This window comes from Mus caroli, chromosome 15 (assembly GCF_900094665.2).
Source record: "Mus caroli chromosome 15, CAROLI_EIJ_v1.1, whole genome shotgun sequence".
In the NCBI taxonomy this organism is placed as follows: Eukaryota; Metazoa; Chordata; class Mammalia; order Rodentia; family Muridae; genus Mus; species Mus caroli.
Window position 1 is genome coordinate 11,874,576 of NC_034584.1, and position 7,104 is coordinate 11,881,679.

The window sequence follows — 7,104 nt, forward strand, 5'->3', positions numbered from 1 at the left end:
GGAAAAGTCTTACTAAAGATCCAAGTCTGCAAAGTGACCTATGTGTTTCTACGTGGAACATATTTTAGTGAGGCTTCAAAGAACCTATCCAATATTCTGTAAAGATGGCAGAATAAGGGAATTCTATAACATGCTCATACAAATTTTATGTGGAAAAAATGAACTAGAAGTAAATGCGAAAAGCTGAAACTTGAAATACTTTATTAGACAGGGTTACCTATTAGAAGAAGTATGGTATGGTGTAGTGGTAGTGGTGGTGGTGATGGTGGTGCTATGTGTGTTTGTGTGTGTGTGTGTATTGTGTGAGTGTATGTATGTGTGGGTGCTATAGAAATTCAATATTCTGTAATGGTAGCTTGCATGCTATAGATGCCCAGCTTATAAACTTACTGTTGTAGCATCTTATTCTGATACTTAAAGTCTGGCATTCCCTGAATATTTCCTTATCTTGAGTATGTTAGAGTCCACAAAAACAGAAGTTCAATAATAGTTTATTATGGCAGCATCAATATGGTTGCTTTAGAGACATACTTAAATGTGTGCCTGATGGATGGCAGCAAATCCAATCAAATCGATGAAACCAAGCATATAAGGTTATTTCTGAGAGGACAAGCTGGAGGGAAGGACCATCCTCAGAATAGAAGGATGCAAATAGTGGTCCAGGTTCAGCAGAAGTCTGAAGATGAAACATTTTCTCCTGCCTGCTTTTGCTATTTTTTCCTGAGTGAGTGCATAGGATTTCTATAAAAATATTCACTAACTGCATCATTCTGAATCATCTTCAAATTGGTTTTGGTATGTATTTAAGTATCTGGCCTTACTGAAGTTGGTGTACCTATATGGGTTAAGGAATGGTGGTGGGGAAAGCTCTCCTGGCTGTTTGGCGGAAGTCTAGGCTGTAACTCTCCTGCAAGCTTTGAGCTGTAGAAACTGAATGATGTCTATACTTATAAGAAAAATAAAGTATTTCGCAGATTCTTACCTCATATACTAGAATACAAGAGGAAGGACATTAGTGAAAGGGAGGACTATGATGGACAGTGAGGCACACATGACATTTTAAAAATCCTCAGTTTCATCGAATTACATAAAATGTTCTACTTTAAAAAAAATTCATCTAAGCCCAGATCAAATCTAGATCTCTGCCAGAAAAATATGTCCTAACAATGATGCAAAAGACTAAATCCCTCAAAGCTTCCAAAGCAATGTGTCCATATCTTATTAATATTTTTAACTTATGGATGAGAATAGGGTTATTGCCTTTGTTCACTATGAGATCATCATTATGATGTCACTACCCCAAAGATTTTCTGAGAAAAATAAACAGCTTTCTGAGAGATCTGTGAGAAAGAATCAACATTTCATTAAGGCAGATGGAAGCAGGGCAGAGCAGCATGTGAGAGAGTTCTCCAGGCTTTGAATTGCACAGCCAGGAAACATTCTGAAACATCTGTGGAGCAACAACCACACCTGAAAAAAAATACAGAAAGGAATGATGCTTGAGAAGGCAGAACCAGGAGACTACACCGTGCCATCAATCACTATCAAGTTTCTCTAAGCTCTTGCAATCTACTATGGACTCAGAACATTAGTGTAAGTCTTTACCAAGACAGGTTTTGGCCAGTATTTGAACAATAATGTAAAATAGCAGCAGCCTTATGTCAGTCTCTTGATAATTTTCTATAAACAAACAAACAAACAAACAAAAAGGTGGCGGCTTCTGATGTGTCTCTGTTAAGTCACAAAGTTTAGCAAATGGATTTGCACCCTAGTGTACTTAAAGACCACGAAGTGCTCAGCTTAATAAATATCATTAACTTGATTTGGGATTTTATGCGGAGATTAAAATAAGAACTTCTGACAAGATGGAAATTTACAAGAATGTTTTACAATACAAATTGCATGGATGATGGAGACCAGAAAGGAAGGCTAGAGATGAAAACCAATAAAGTGACTTAATTCTCTCAGCCCCTGGTAGTCTGGAATTCAGAGAATTATAGAATTTTAATTTAGATATTCAGGATTAGTATTTTGTCATTTGAGTAGGCACAATACCAATATATTTAGAAAGACTATAAAATATGGGGAAAATTTAAGTGAAGAAAGTCAAAGAGAAATTGTTAATAAATATACCACATTAGGAATGGCATTTTAAAGGTATCTTACATTACAAACTTCCAACTATAACATTTTTAAAGTGCTCACATGATATTAATATATAATTTTTATTAGCAGAGTTAAAACTTTTTTAAATTTCCACAAATATCTTGCTATTTTTTAGAACTAAAATTAATTCCATGGACAACTTAATGCTGCATAATATTTGACTTCTGTAGCTATTTTTATGTTTATAGATATGAACTGTAATACCAAGCAGAATTATACAAAACAAATAATATTTGATTCAATATATTCCAGATTTTATGTCTATACAATTCCTTATGCCCATATACATAACTACATGTTAATATTACTTTAAATAATTATTTATCACTAGAGCATAAATGCTAAATATTAAGTTTTACAATTCATACTAGAGGCTTACATATAATTCATGGTTCATGTACTTTAATACATATGGAGGACCTGTGGTATAGTTTAGTGGAAAAAATAGTTGTCCTAAAAACACAGGGTCTTGGGTTTAACCTGATGCACCAACGTGAGGGGAAAACAAAAGAAATGGAAAAGGAAAAACAAACAAACAAAATCCCAGTGAAGAAAAACAAAACATCAGGAAAGACATATTTGCCTTAGCAATACTGCATAGGTTTAAAGTGAGGAAAAGATGAATTCTCAGAAAGTATCTCCAAGACATATGAAGGGACTACTCAGAGATAACACTCAGGGTAGATATTTAGTGCTTTTATACAAATAGCTCTGGTTTATAATGCAGATACTATGATATGCTTTTGAAGACTCAGACTAAACTAGAAAGGAAAAGAAAGAAGACATTTCAATAAGAAAAGGCTCCTTGCAAATTTGGATATTCTTCCAGTATTAATAAGGTAAAGTTCAGTATTCACTTAAGTCTATAGCTTGCTATGCTTATAAAATAATTTGTCACATTATAATCACATCTAATACATTTTACTAATTGTTTCTTTATGGCTTAATAGGGATTTACCCCTCAAAGCATCCAGCTTACACAATGTTAATGAGATTAGACTTAATTTCTAACAGACTCAGTGAAATGAAAAATTAGGCTAGCTTGACTTAACACAAATGAGGAAGAGGCCAATACCATGCATTCCTTTCTTAGGATTCTCAGCCTATATCTTGTCATCATTAAACATGGTGCACTTACAGACTGTCTCCACAATTCAATCACTTGTTCTAGATTGTTTTCTATGAAAATGATAAACACCACAGTTAATAGCAGCATGGAGAGAAAGGGTTTATCTGACTCCCACATCCCAACCAGTCAAAGATTGTGAGTAATCAGGACAGGAGCTGGGGCTGGGGACCAGGCAGGATCCAGGGAGGACAGGAGCTGGGGCTGGGGACCAGGCAGAATCCAGGGAGGACAGGAGCTGGGGCTGGGGACCAGGCAGGATCCAGGGAGGACAGGAGCTGGGGCTGGGGACCAGGCAGGATCCAGGGAGGAAAGCTGCTGCTTGTTTTCCTCCCCATCTTGCATAATTTGCTTTTCTCTATAACCCATGAATACCTTCCCAGGGTTCACACAACCACAATGAGCTGGGTCCCTCCCTTATCAATCATTAATCAAGAAAGTGCTTCATAGACTTGCCTGCAAACATGTTACAAGTCGGGTTCTTTCCTCCAAGATGAATAAAAATGTTTTAAAAGTCAGGTGATTTTTATAGTATTGTATTCCTAATACTGACATTTACCTCATGCTTAGTACAGATATTTTGCAACTTTGTGATTAAGTCTCTTGTATCAAACAAAGCAAACATAATTGCATTGACTAGGCTCAAGACAATTTTTTTATTAGGTATTTTCCTCATTTACATTTCCAATGCTATCCCAAAAGTCCCCCATACCCTTCCCCCGCAACCCCTACCATCCCACTCCCACTTTTTGGCCCTGGTGTTCCCCCGTACTGGGGCATATAAAGTTTACATGTCCAATGGGCCTCTCTTTCCAGTGATGGCCGATTAGGCCATCTTTTGATAGATATGCAGCTAGAGACAAGAGCTCCGGGGTACTGGTTAGTTCATAATGTTCTTCCACCTATAGGGTTGCAGATCCCTTTAGCTCCTGGGTACTTTCTCTAGCTCCTCCATTGGGGGCCCTGTGATCCATCCAATAGCTGACTGTGAGCATCCACTTATGTGTTTGCTAGGCCCCGGCATAGTCTCACAAGAGACAGCTATATCTGGGTCCTTTCAGCAAAATCTTGCTAGTATATGCAATTGTGTCAGCGTTTGGAGGCTGATTATGGGATGGATCCCTGGATATGGCAGTCTCTAGATGGTCCATCAGTCCTCGGTAATTCATTCCATAATTTAACCGCTTAGCACTTAGATATTAATATAATGTTTCAACACTATAACTCCATTTGTCTTTACACTGCACTGTCATATGTCAATGTTTCTTTTGACCAATGTCTTACTTTCTTGGTTCTTAGAGATAGTCTTTCATACAGCACAGTTACATTTTCAATGTATCCCCTTCTAGCATTGGACTCCTAAATACCTCATCTCTGCCTCTCAAGTTATAATTATAGATATGTACCGTCATGCCTGTTTCTATATCTGTTGTCCATCCACAGTTGTGGCCTATAGTTTCTTCATACATTTGTGTTAAGCCAGTTTATGTAAAGTTAGATTATACCTTGTGTAATATAACACCAAAATCAATCTTAGTTCTATTGATATCGCAATTTGTAGATGCATTTCCTTCAAGTAAAATTTATGTGGCTCAAAATTCCAGAGACATTCAGGAATGCATCTGCTACTCATGTACTAATAAAACAGATGATTTTCAGATAATAAGAAAGAAAAAAAAAAAAAAAAAAAAAAAAAAAAAAAAAAAGATTGTAACTACACCAAGGCAAGTAAGAGAATTCTTGGGTACTGCTGGCTTCTACACACTCTAGACACCTGGGTTGGTGATCTTAGCTGCCCATTGTACCCCCTAACCAAGGAAGGGGAAGTGTTTGTGTGGACCCCAGATCACCAGAAAGCCTTTAAAGAAATTAAAAAGGTCCTACTGACGGCCAGCCTTGCCTTTGCCTGACCCAACCAACCTCTTCACTCTTTATGTGGAAGAGAGATCACGGGTCGCCAGAGGAGTCCTTACTCAGACTTTGGGACTTTGAAAAAGGCCAGTGGCTTACCTATCCAAGAAGTTAGACCCTGTTACCAGTGGGTGGTTTTCTTGCCTGAAAGCTATTGCTGCCATAGCTCTGCTTGTCAAGGATGCTGATAAGCTCACTCTGGGACAGCAAATAACTGTAGTGTCACCCCACACTCTTGAAAACATTATCTAAAAGCCCCCTGACTGATGGATGACGACCAACGCTCCTGTGACACATTATCAGAGCTTTTCTCTTGACTGAACGAGTGACCTTCGCTCCACCTCCTGTCCTCAATCTCGCTACTCTACCGCCCTACTCATCACTGCGCTGATGTTCTGGCAGAAGAAACTGGTACTCGAAATGATCTGAAGGATCAGATCAGCCTTGGCCTGAGAGTTCTAGCTGGTACAAGGATGTCAGTAACCTTGCAGTTGAAGATATCTTTTCAATGTGGGTAGAAGCTTTTCCAACCAGGACTGAGACAGCCAATGTGATAGCCAAGAAGATCCTAGAAGAAATCTTCCCAAGGTTTGGGATACCCAAGCTAATCAGGTCCATTAATGGACCTGCCTTTGTTGCCCAGGTAAATCAGGGACTGGCCAAGATATTAGAGATTGGTTAGAAGTTATATTTTGCATACAGGCTCCAAAGCTTAGGACAGGTAGAAAAGATGTATAGAATTCTAAAAGAGACTGGTGCAGACTTGGTGCTCCTTCCCCATGCCCATCACTGTCTTTAATGATGTGTCTAAACCTACATGTTGTTGTAATAATAATCTGTAAGCTAAGTTAAAAGGCTTACAGGTGGTGCAGAAAGAAGACTGGTCACAATTGGCTACAGCAAAAGAGCCGGGTACCCCAAAAGACATCTCACCAGTTCCAGCCAGAGATCTGATCCACATACACCTACATCATGCCCAGACCCTCAAGCCTCACTAGAAGAGTCCCTGCCTAGTTCTGTTTACTATACCTTCTTATTCTGTTTTTGTTCTTATAGAGAAAGAGTATGATTTCTATTCTCCACATACTTCTGAAATTCTAAGATTAGAATTACTTAGTAGAAGAACAGGGGAATGAAAAGAAATAAAACTTGAGACCTGTGATTAATTTAATTTATGTCAAATAGCCCAAATAGTTGTTTGTGAGCTTTGAAACCTGGGGCTGAGAACATAGCAGAACAGCCCAGGACATGCCAGACTGGGCTGTCACCTCCCTATCTCCAGCTCTTCGGACCTAAGTTAAATGTTAACAGGCTGCTGATATTTAAATGGGCCAATCATGTGAAACTGTGCCAGTTCCTCCCTGCTGATGTTTAAATGAACCAATCATGTGAAACTGCACCAGTTCCTCCCCAGCCCTACCCCTTTTCTAAAAAACCCCTAGCTTCCAAGCCTCGGGGTTGAAACCACTGTATCCTGCTGGAGATACTTAGAAATGGGAATTTTCAGAAGACTAAAAAACTAGAAGAAAAAGAGAAGGGACAGAGAGAGGGAGGGAAGAAACAAAAAGGGAAGGAATGGCTTTCAATAAAATCTGATGTGCTCGCTTCGGCAGCACATATAATAAAAATTGGAACAATACAGAGAAGATTAGTATGGCCCCTGCACAAGGATGACACGCAAATTTGTGAAGCGTTCCATATTTTTATAATAACAGAAAAAAAACAATACAAGGACAGAAACCACGCCCTAGAAACAACAAGAAGGTAATCCCTCAACAAACCTAAAAGAAGANAGCCACAAGAACAGAATGCCAACTTTAACAACAAAAATAAAAGGAAGCAACAATTACTTTTCCTTAATATCTCTTAATATCAATGGACTCAATTCCCCAATAAAAAGA

At 38.5% G+C, this 7,104-nt stretch overlaps 1 non-coding gene across 1 annotated transcript; it reads left to right on the forward strand.

Moving 5' to 3' along the window:
• Positions 1 to 6,800: 6,800 nt before the first annotated feature.
• LOC115029524 lies at positions 6,801 to 6,908 on the forward strand. The gene has a single exon (XR_003835085.1). It is a non-coding gene; the product is annotated as a U6 spliceosomal RNA (small nuclear RNA).
• The last annotated feature ends 196 nt before the right edge of the window (positions 6,909 to 7,104 follow it).